Source organism: Vulpes lagopus, chromosome 1 (genome assembly GCF_018345385.1).
Source record: "Vulpes lagopus strain Blue_001 chromosome 1, ASM1834538v1, whole genome shotgun sequence".
In the NCBI taxonomy this organism is placed as follows: Eukaryota; Metazoa; Chordata; class Mammalia; order Carnivora; family Canidae; genus Vulpes; species Vulpes lagopus.
This window is the reverse complement of record NC_054824.1, coordinates 35,159,173-35,171,114: the sequence shown is the minus strand read 5'-3', so window position 1 is coordinate 35,171,114 and position 11,942 is coordinate 35,159,173. Positions and strand designations below refer to the sequence as shown.

At 38.3% G+C, this 11,942-nt stretch overlaps 1 pseudogene; it reads right to left on the bottom strand.

Moving 5' to 3' along the window:
* Window positions 1–1,051: 1,051 nt before the first annotated feature.
* Window positions 1,052–11,695, bottom strand: LOC121486513 (annotated as a pseudogene).
* Between the last annotated feature and the right edge of the window lie 247 nt (window positions 11,696–11,942).

Here is an 11,942-nt window from a genome sequence, read left to right as displayed (position 1 = left end):
GAAGTATGAGAAAATGGGTTATGGGGATAATCAATCAGTATGCTAACTTTTCTCTGTTTTAGTGTACAATCACGCAGGAAAGAAATATACTTGGGTTTGAGTGATATGTTTTCTTGTCATGTTTCCTGGAGTTTCACACTCCTCAAACTGTGTTTAAGTTCTAGTATGGTATTTAATATTGATATGTATGGAATTAGCACCTATTCTGTAGAATTATAATTTACATAATTTTGTGAATTTCTAGCTTATGAAAATTACTGATGATTTTAACTATCAATGACTTTACCTCTAAATTCATAGATTAACCCATAAGGTGTTGTTACTGATCAAATTTTGTTACTAGATAATTGTGTTTTGTGAGCACAAAACATATCTAATGTCACATTCCTACATATTGTTTAACATTTTTATTTTCATTACAAAACTAAGAAAAGGATGCATTTCTAATTGGCTACGTGGTTGAATTATTACCATTCTAACTAGACAAAGCTGCAGAGTAAAACTTTTTGACTCAATGATGAAAAGCCAGTTTTACTGCAGATAAAAAATAATTAAATGTGCTGATTGAAGATCTTTCATTGAAAACCATTTCTGTTCTTTAGGAAAATGAGATTTGGGGATTATTTGTTTAGGTTGCTAATATATATATATTTTAAAGATTTTATTTATTTATTCATGAGAGACACAGAGAGAGAGGGAGAGACACAGGCAGAGGAAGAAGCAGGCTCCCCACAGGGAACCTGATCCCAGGATTCCAGGATCAAGCCCTGGGCCAAAGGCAGGTGCTAAGCCGCCAAGCCACCCAGAGATCCTGGGTTGCTAGTATTTGAACTCAGCTGAATTGACAAAGATTCTTTAACTAAACTCTATTCAGGCTCCTTTGAACTCTTCTCACATAGGACCTGACTTTTTTAAAAATTTTAATCCCAGTATAGTTAATATATAGTGTTATATTGGCTTCAAGTGTATAATACAGTGATTCAGCAATTCCATATATTGCTCAGTATTTATCAAGATAATTGTACTCTTTTTTAATGGATCTGTTATTTAATTAGGTTCTTCGTAAGAAGTTTAGAACTACATTTGTGAAAGAAAACACAAAGCAGAGGCAGCCCTGAAGCTGAAGAACAGCTTAGATTGTTGGTAGAATTTGTAAATCCACATCTTTCTGATCAACCTTGGCTGCCCTGTAATCTCATATTTCTCTTTCGTAGTGTCAATGATCTCACCTTCCTGGTGTCTGGGTTTACACAGCTGCTTCTTCTTGAATTAAGCATCAGTGAGATGTTTGGGGGTTTTACACAGAAGAATTTGATTGAGGGCCAGAGGTCTAATCACAAGTAGCAAACCACCACCTAGTTGTTTCAGGAAAACCACCCTCTTGCCTCCATGGCATCCAGTGAGGTTGGTCAAAAGGGTCCCAGAGGTGATGTTAGCTTGAAGTTTTCTCGTATACTGAATGAAAGGTTTCTTTTGCCATGTCTCAACAGCTTTTGAGGTACATCTTCAGTAGGATAATATCTAGGCATTGTTTTTGAAGTTTAAACACTCAGATATCACCATTCTTTTCACTACCAATTGGTTTTGTGACAATAGTAAGAACCTTCTCCGTTTTCTTTTAGTCCTAGATTTAGCTGCTGAATACTTCCTCTTATACATGGTCTTTCTGGAATACATAGCCAATCAGCCCATCAGGCATATCTGCCAATTCTTCTGACTAGGATAGGGTTTTGGCTGCATTGGGGCTTCACCTTCTTTGGCATTTGAGCCTTGAGGTTATCCTTCTTAAGCTTGCCACCAGCATCAGCCTTGTTGGCTTCAGGTTTCTTCTCCTTATTATCCAGCTTCTCAGCTTTTCTTGCCTACCATCTTACAAAATGGGAAAGAGAACACAAGATAATTCCCTTTACCTATTTCACCCATCCCCCACCCTTCTCCCCTTTGGTAGCCATCAGTTTTCTATAGTTAAGAGTCTGTTTTTTGGTTTGTCTTTTTTTTTTCTTTTGTTTGTTTTGTGTCCTAAATTCCACAATGAGTGAAATCATAAATTTGTCTTTTTCTTACTATTTTGCTTTGCATTATACTCTCTAGCTCCAACCATGTGATTGTGAATGGCAAGATTTCATTTTTTTATGGGTGAATAATAATATTCTGTGTGTGTGTGTGTGTGTGTGTGTGTGTGTATCACATCTTCTTTATCCATTGATGGATACTTGGGCTGCTTCCATAATTTGGTATTGTTAAGTAACGCTGCAATAAACATCAGTGTGCATATATATCATTATGAATTAGTGTTTTCATATTCTTTGAGTAACTACTTTGTAGTGCGATTACTGGATCATAAGGTATTTCTGTTTTTAATTTTTTGAGGAACCTCCATACTGTCTTCCACAATGGCTGCACCAGTTTGCATTTCTACCAACAATGCATGCGGGTTCCTTTTTCTACACATCCTCGGCAACATATGTTGGCCTCCCCACTCCTTGGCTATAAATTCTCACTTTTCCTTTTCGTATGTAGAATTGAGCACAATCTCTTTCTTGTACTGCAGAACTCCATTGCAGTTATTCCTATACCTATTGTGATAACTCCCCTTACCTCTTTAATAAGTGTTGCGAATATCTTTTTCTTTACAAAATTTGATCATTAATCAGAGGTCAAACAGTTATTTTTGCTGTTTCAGATAATAGTTTTGCGCCTTAAATTATTGAGTCCACTCAAAAGCAGAAACTGAATCAAGAAGGTTGGAGTGTTTTGGTGAGCGTGGTAATCAATGTGACATCTAAGTCCAGATCGGTTAATGGAGGAATAATATGTCAGAATAAGGAGTTTGGACTTAATTTTGTAACAGGGACTTAACTGATGTCTTTCTAGACATGTTTTAGAAGGTTCTGGCACCATGTGTAAAACAGAATGTGGAGGGAAAAAAATGGAGGGAAGTTTGGAGACTCCACCAGTGTTGCAGATGAAAAATCATAAAGGCCTGAAGTAGGATGGGGGGCTGAGAATAAGGAAGTAATGAATGTTATACTGTATGAAGGCTGAATGAATATTGACTACATGTTGGCAAGCAAAGAAAAGTGAAATGCTAGTAGCATGAAAATGTTTTCAGGCTGGGGTGTCAGGAGGATGATATCCCATTAAGGAGGAAATACATCAACTTCAGTAAAAAATGTAGTATTATAGTTAAAAATATGGTACTGAGCTTGAGAGATACATAAGAGCTATAAACAGATAGGTAGAAATTATCAACATCCAGGTGGTATTTGGAATCATGAGCTTGGGTGAAACTGGCAAGGGAGAAAACATGAAGGAAAAGAAATCCATGGATCATTCCTTGGGAGATACCTCTATTTGGGCTGGTGCCATGAGACAGAGTAGCTACCAACAGAGAAGAGAGATAGGAGATGGGAACAGAAGAGTCTGTAATGAAAACTTAGAAATGAGGATTTGTTACAAGAAGGCTTCTGACACAATTGAGTGCTGCAGACAAAGATTAAAGTGAGAAAAAGCACTGGATTTGATGGCTAGGAGGTCTGTAAAGCCATGGGAGAGAGCATGGGAGAGAGCAGATGAGAATGTATGTTGGATTTCAATAAATGGAGGGGAAAAATAGGAGTAGCTAATGTATTTGCTTTGTAAAGTTTGGCAGAGAAAGGAAGAAAGAAGATGAGATAGAAGAAGTAAGGAAGAGTTGTTAAGAAGAGGGCATGAATATATTCATGAGCTGAGGGGAGGAATCCTATGAGAACATGTAGTTAGAAAGGTGAGATGTGGGGAGATCATTCATGAGCACATTCTCAGAGAAGGTGGGTCAGGTGGCATCAAGGACACAATTGGAGGGGTTGTTCTTTTTTTTCTCTGAAATGTAAGATAATAGGGAAGACTTGAGGTAGGGAAATGTTTTTGTGTAGTGATTTCAAACTTCCCAATGATGTAGATAGATATAAAATAGATTTTACGTATTCTAATTTTAATTCACTAAGTGTTACTAGAATGAATTAATAATAGGACCATTTAATTATATAGTTATTAGTTATGGAGTGGAAGATTTCCTGAAATTTTATTTTATTTTTTAAGATTTTATTTATTTGATAGAAAGAGAGAGAGAGAACACAAGCAGACAGAGGTAGAGGGAGCCCAGGCTCCCCATTGAGTAGAGAGACCTTTGTGGGGCTTGATCCCAGGACTCCAGGATCATGACCTGAGCCAAAGGCAGATGCCTAACCAACTGAGCCACCAGGCACCCCAGATTTTCCTAAATTTTAATAGGTATATATATATTTCAAAGTTCGTACATCAAAAATAACAATATTAGTGGTACAAAACGAAATGAAAGTAGATCAAGTTTAATCTCAATTTTTTTGAAATTTCAAGATAATAAATTGAATCAAAAGCTGTGATTATCATAGAAGCACGCTTAAATTAGGATGTTATCTTGGTTCCCTTGACCTGTCTTCATTTGCTAGAACTGTCCCCACCACTGTCTGTCTGATAGTTCCCCTTAAATATCTGAGAGGCCCTTCAAAGTCAGCCTGTACTTTGCTGAACTTACCATTTGTCCCCTGTGCTGGCCAGTTTCCAAGCTGTTCCCTAATGATCCCTCTTTCCTGGTATTCACCCACTTGTATGGTCCCCTCACATTGTACCAAGGTTGATCTGTGTGACCAATACCATATGGCAAAAGTAATGGCATGTCACTTCTGATACTAGGTTAGAAAATTCTGCAGCTTCTATCTTGAAAGCTTTCTCTTGCTTATACTTTCTCTCTTTTGGATATCACACAGAAAGGAGGGGCATTAGGGGTAAGCCAGCTGTTGTGTTGTGAGTAGTCCTGTGGAGAGGCCTATGTTACAAGGAACTGAAACATCCAAGGCATCAACTAAGGAGGAACTAAGAGCTGCCAATAACCACATAAGCAAACTTGGAAGTTGATTCTTCAATCACAACAAATCCCTGAGATGATTGTAGGCCTGACTGGTAGGTTGATTGCAACAGGTAAAGAGCCTGTGCCAGAACCACCTAGTGAATTTGCTCCCACATCTCTGAAACTCTGTGCTTGCTGTTTTAAGTTGCTGCCTTTGCAGGTAATTTGCTAAACAGTAGTAGAGAACTAAAACATCCCTGACCACGTTCTCTTCTTGGATTTCCAAACTCAATGAGTTGTACCACTACCTGCTCACTTCCACAAGCCAAGATCCTAATAGTCTACCAGGATACTGCTTTCTCCTATACTCTGCTAATCAATGATAAAGTTCTGTTAAGCACCTGTTGTGTACTAGGATACAAAAATGAACAAAATAAGAAATTTCTCTTCATATAGAATTTACATTTTATTGGGAGGGGGTTTCAGACAATAAACAATCAAATAAAGTGTCTGGTGGTGGTAAAGGGAAAAAAAAGTGTAGTGATGGGGAAGCTGGTTTATGGAGGAGAGTCAGAGAAGACAACCCTGGTAAAGTCCACTGAAAGAAGTGTCTGTGCAGATGCCATCCAGAAGTGGCCTAGACAGTGAGCATCATGAGTACAAAGGTCCTGAGAAAAGACTGTGTTTGATATGTTGGAGGAACGGCAGAGACGTGTGGCTGGATCAGGGAGGGTAAAGGAGGAGTGTGGTAGGTAGGAAATGATATCAGAGAGGTACAGATGACTTGGCAGATATGTGGAAATGATTTTGAATCTTACTCTACATTAGTTAGAAGGCCATTTTCATGGATTATTTCTTGACTCCTTGCAGCAATTTGTGAAGTAGGAACTCTTATTATGACAACTTTATGGTCAAGAAGATAAAGGTTTTGAAAAGTTAGCTTGTCCACATCCACACAGCTATTAAGCATTGGGGGACAGAAATTACATGTAATTCTAATTCCAAAGCCCCTGTCCAGCAGAACTACACTACACAAAAAGCGATTTTGCTTCCTTAAAGGAGCATATTTTTAACACACTTAGTTATACTGATAGCAAGAGTATGTCTGTCGCGATTTCAAATAATTTTACTAAAGTTACACATTTGAAGAATCAAATACTTATTAGCGGACAAAAATATTAGCCAGAGATGTTACACTAACAGAGTCCTAAATGGATGACATCATTGCTACCTGTACACTAAATGACTTCAGCACCCATAGTGATTGGACTAATGACTGACTAATAAAAATTGCTCTACTGTCTGTTTGTTTCCAAAGAATCTAATTTGCCTGGAGAATTGGTGTGGGACTTGTCACAGATGCCAATACTGAAATAACTGCCCCATTTGTGAGTCACCAACACTGAGAATCCAGACTAATAGGTTAGTGTGACATTTCCAATTTGCTGCTCATTCTCTAAATTGTTATGTTGTCTTACATTCAGGCTGTCATAATTTACATTATGAGCTATCAGAACTCCATCACCCAGGTATTTTTGTAGAGTGAAGTTCAGAGGTCAAAACAAGAGAAATCCCTGTGCTTTTTTATATTTTTTGGATGTTTGATTTTCTCAACTATTTTAAAATTCACTACAGATGCTATTACATTATCCAAATAATGATAGTAGTGCCAGTAATTCAATAGTCCATTTGCCTTCTTTTCATTATAAAATGATATTTAACAAGGACTTTAAGCTCCTGGGAAGAAAATCACTATTACTATGATGATGATGATGATTGCTACTATTTTGGTCATTTTTCTCCCTTTTTAGGGTATTAAAATAATATCTGGGAAAAGGGAAAATGTCTATTACTATTTCTTATATAATATCTGCAAGAAATGTTGTTACTTTTCAAGATATACTGACAACATTTGAAATCATTTTCTATTTCTAAAGAAATTAGAGACTTGCAGTGGTAGAATCCAGTCACCTCTTTCTTCAGCAAGTTGGTTGTTCTGTGTAAATTCTCATATTTTTCTAATGTACTTAAATTCAGATCCAGACAGAAAATATTTTCAAAATATCAACTTGAATATGATAAATTCTAGTATTATTTTTTCCCTTTTATAAAAGAATTAAAATTTTCTTAGTTAACATACAGTACAATATTGGTCTTAAGGGTAGAATTTAAGTGATTCATCACTTACATTCAACATCTGGTGCTCATCACAACAGATGCTCTCTTTATTTATTTTATTTTTTTTTAAGAATTTTTTTAAAATTTTTATTTATTTATGATAGTCACAGAGAGAGAAAGAGAGAGAGGCAGAGACATAGGCAGAGGGAGAAGCAGGCTTCATGCACCGGAAGCCCGATGTGGGATACGATCCCGGGTCTCCAGGATCGCGCCCTGGGCCAAAGGCAGGCGCCAAACCGCTGCGCCACCCAGGGATCCCAGATGCTCTCTTTAATACCCAGCCACCATCCAGCCCATCCCCCACTTACCTCCCTCCATCAACCCTCAATTCTCTATCATTAAGAGTCACTTATGGCTTGTTTCCCTCTTTACTTTTTCTTTTCTTTTCCCCCCTCCCAAATGTTCATCTGTTTTCTTTCTTAAATTTCACATGTAAGTGAAATCATATGGTATTATTCTGGTTCAAGTGCTTGTTCCTCCACAAAGTAAAGAGGGCAAATTAGGCACGAAAATGGCTTATGGAGCCATACTTTAATATTCCAGATTTTTCTTCCTTTGATTCCTCTCCTCTAAGTTGACAGAGATAAGATTCTATTTAGTTGTGTCTGAGTTGCTTTCCATTACACTTTTCTCAAAGATGTTTTCTTGTTGAAATTCTTTCCAAGAATGAGGTTTGACCAGTGGTTATCAGGCACTCATCCTTTCCACAAGTTCCTAAAGAAGTTAAAATATAGATCCTACCCCTATACCTTTTCCTTTTTTTGAGTTACCAAAGAGGCAATTAATTAGAAGGGTTGAGTGTTGAGTAGTATTAGGGGAAGATTTAAATGGAAGGAGGGTAAAGAATATAAGATGCAAAATATGAGGACTTTTCTTGTATTCTTTTTAAATAGGCTTATGTTATAAAATTAAGATTTGGAAGACAAGGTTCTTTCTAACCCCAAAAAAGGACTCCAGAGTCCCAATGAACTATCTTCTGTTGTGTACATCTATATAGCTCACCCTTACATAATATTTACTATGTGCCAGACGCTCTATTTGTTTTACATTATTGCCTCATTGAATCCCCAACCAGCCTTATGAGGTAGATACTATTATTATCTCTGGGGCAGGAAACAGGCCAGGACATGGGCCTGCAACCTATGCAACTGCATAGGGCCTCAGAGGGACCCTTTACTTGGTTTAATACTATATTGTCACTGTCTTGAAATTCTTCATAAATTTTGAATAAGAAACACTGCATTTTTATTTTGTCTGGGCATAGGAAACACATGGGTAAAAGCAGAACAGAGGGAAGCAATGTAAGAACTTACTGCAAAATCATGCCATGTTATGTGGATGTGGCAAGAGAGAGGGTCTGGAAAAATATGCAGCCTAGGGTTTGGATTTTACATTGTAGATGATGATGGGACCAGCAGGATTTCAGTCATGGAAACAGAGAAATGCTAGTACACTGCAAATGTTTTCCATACTAACATACTAGATGTCATAGATTCACAATGAACTTTTTTTTTTTTTTTAATGGTGAAAAAATTTAGATTTATAGCTGGCTGGACTCAGTTTAGATGATCCCAATTTTGTTGGCAACATCCAAAGCATCATAGTCAGGAGCCAGTGAAACATATGCTTTCTTCTCTCCATGAGGCCTAATCAAAGTGTTGACCTTGGCCACATCAATGTCATAGAGCTTCTTCACAGCCTGTTTGATCTGGTGCTTATTGGCCTTGACCTCCACAATGAACACAAGTGTGTTGTTGTCTTCTATTTTCTTCATGGCTGATTCAGTAGTCAGGGGAACTTGATGATGGCATAGTGATCAAGCTTGTTTTTCCTGGGGGTGCTCTTTCGAGGATATTTGGGCTTCCTTTGGAGACGCAAGGTCTTGGGTCGTCGGAATGTAGGTGACGTTCAGATCTTTTTTTGTGTGTCTGTGCACGCCTTTCAGCTTTTCATGCCTTTCTTAGCTTTCAAAGCCTTTGCTTTGGTTTTGGCTTTGAGAGGGGCAGGGACTTCCTTCTTCGCCTTCCACGCCATCTTTGTGAAAGGGGACACAATGAACTTCTGATAAGCATTTGTTAGTAACCATTTTACTGAACTCAGGAATATGAAAAGCACATGAGGAGAAGGCAATTACTACTGCAAGGTCATCTAAATGTGAAGCACATAGAGCCATAACATTTAAGGTCTTTTTTTGGGTGGGTGGGGGGAGGTTTTTTCTTTTCTTTTTTTTTTTTAATAAATATATTTTTTATTGGTGTTCAATTTGCCAACATACAGAATAACACCCAGTGCTTATCCCGTCAAGTGCCCCCCTCAGTGCCCGTCACCCATTCACTCCCATCCCCCACCCTCCTCCCCTTCCACCACCCCCAGTTCGCTTCCCAGGGTTAGGAGTCTTCATGTTATGTCTCCCTTTCTGACATTTCCCACCCATTTCTTCTCCCTTCCCTTCAATTCCCTTTCACCATTATTTATATTCCCCAGATGAATGAGACCATATAATGTTTGTCCTTCTCCAATTCACTTATTTCACTCAGCATAATACCCTCTAGTTCCATCCACGTTGAAGCAGATGGTGGGTATTTGTCATTTCTAATGGCTGAGTAATATTCCATTGTATTACATTAGTTTGTTAGAAAAAAGACCAGAAAGAATGGTTACCAAATAAAATATTATGGAAAGGTATTGGAAATAAAATTATGGGATCATGTTTACTTGATTTCAGAGAATTTAATAGTGTTGTCTTCATGGATTGAGACAAACATGCTTTTCCTAGGTGATCATATCAATTGCTATGTCTTTATATATTCTCTATTGGTGCTTCAAACTCCAAAATTCACACCCTGATCTAGAACGCACTTCTGAGTTGGAGATTCAAATATAAAGTGTTTCCACTAAAGAGTGCCTGCCATCAGCTCAGGTCAAGATCCCAGGGTCCTGGAATCCAGGCTTCTCCCTCTCCTGCTCCTCCTGTTTGTGCTCTCTCTCACTCTGTCAGATAAATAAATAAAATCTTTTTTAAAAAAATGTCTCCACTAGGATGGCTTTTAGACACTCCTGGTGAACAAATCCAAAACTGAGTCCTTGAAACTTCCTTTCCTGAAACAGGCTACCTGCTTTGGAACATGGCAGGCTCTATCACCCTTGCAGGTGCCACACCAGTTAGTCATCCTTGTCACTTCCTCACTCTGTACATCCAATTCATTACCAAATCTTTTGACTCTGTGCTTCATATCGTCTACATTTCTTATTTCTGTTGCTATCACTCCCAACTAAGCTGCATCATGTCTCACCTTGACCCTTGCACTGGCTTCTCTAAAGATCTACCTGCCCCTTTTTTTTTGCCTCCTCCAATTCTACACATTGTCACCAGTGATCTTAATTAATACAAAACCTGGTTCACGTCTAATTAAACCCTGCCCCCTTAGTTTCCCAGTTTGATGAGATCAAAACCCAAATTCCTGTGGGAGGTTGAAGGATTTTTGTCCCCAGCTCACCAAGACAGCAACCACACTTTTCCTGTTATAACTCCAGGAATTTGTGTGCTAGGCTCCTTCCTGCCTTGGGCCTGGGTATAGGCTGAGGTCTCTGCCAGGAAGCATTTCTGTAAAGATCACCTAATTCCTATTCATTGTTCAGAATTCAGAAGATACCACTCCTTTAGCAAAGTTCTCCTTTAATACTTCAATCTAAAGTAGACCTCCTTGCTATCTTTGAAGTGTTCTGTGAGTTTCTGTTATTGTTCATTTGTTTAATGTCTTCTCCAATAGATTATAAGCTTCATGAGGGTCAGACCATGTCTTTTGTGTATCTCTATCCTTTGGGCCTAGCACAGTGCCTGATGCATATAAAAGTGTTCAGTAAATATTTAATAATGAAATAATCAAGGCCTTAATGTTGCCACTTTGTATACTTTGTGTATTTTGTACCTTGAAGTTTATTTTTGGTGAACTCTCTTAGACATCTTCACCTTCCTTTAGATGCCTTGTTTTTTTCTTGCTCCTAACCTGTACTACCTCCACAATATTCTAAACTTAGTACTGCTATTCATCTCTGATGAACTGTTCACAACTCAGGACCTGAGGTTGTATTTCCACCAAAGTGCCACCCACTGACAGTATGAGGGTGGGAGGTGAAGGGTATGTGGGTGGGTGTATATGGAGTTCTGGGAACATGCCCCAGGTGCTTACCACAAACATGGGATTTCTTTGAATCTCTTATCTTAAAGAAATTTTGCCTCTCACTTTATAATTGTTCCATATTTGTTTTTACTATAAAAAAGGACTTAGGATCACTTCTACAGCTTGTACAAATACCCCAGAAGCTCTGGTTGGGACATTTTTAGGCATTGTTAGCCTGGCTCAGTTTTCTAAACAGTTTCTTTCTCAGTCATAGCAGAGATGTCTTGAGCACTCTAATAGGTACTCCAATCTTGCCCCAACCTTTCTGATTTGCTTGCTTTGTCTCTTATCCCTCCATCCTAATTCTGTTTCTAGTAATTCTTGATGGACTGCTATTTGCATTTTGGGTGGAAAACTTCTTTATTGTGCTGGGCTGTTCTGTAATTGTCCTTCCTACCTCTCTCCATAGTGCAGAGAGGTTAGAATCTCTGGCCTCCAACCATTACCTGGCAGTTGCACCAACAGTCATTGCGACAAGCCAATTTCCCACTGTATTTTCAAACACCCATTAGTGGGTTGGTCCTATTCCATTTGAGAACCACTTCTCAGACTGTTGACACCTTTTACAAAGTCCAGATGCTTGATAATAGGTTTAGAGGTTGACAACTATTTCATTCATTCAAAACTCAGACAACTGTTTATTAAATGCCTGTGTGTGCAAGACACAGTTCTAGTCAATGGAAATATAACCATGAATAGACCAACCATCTGAGTAT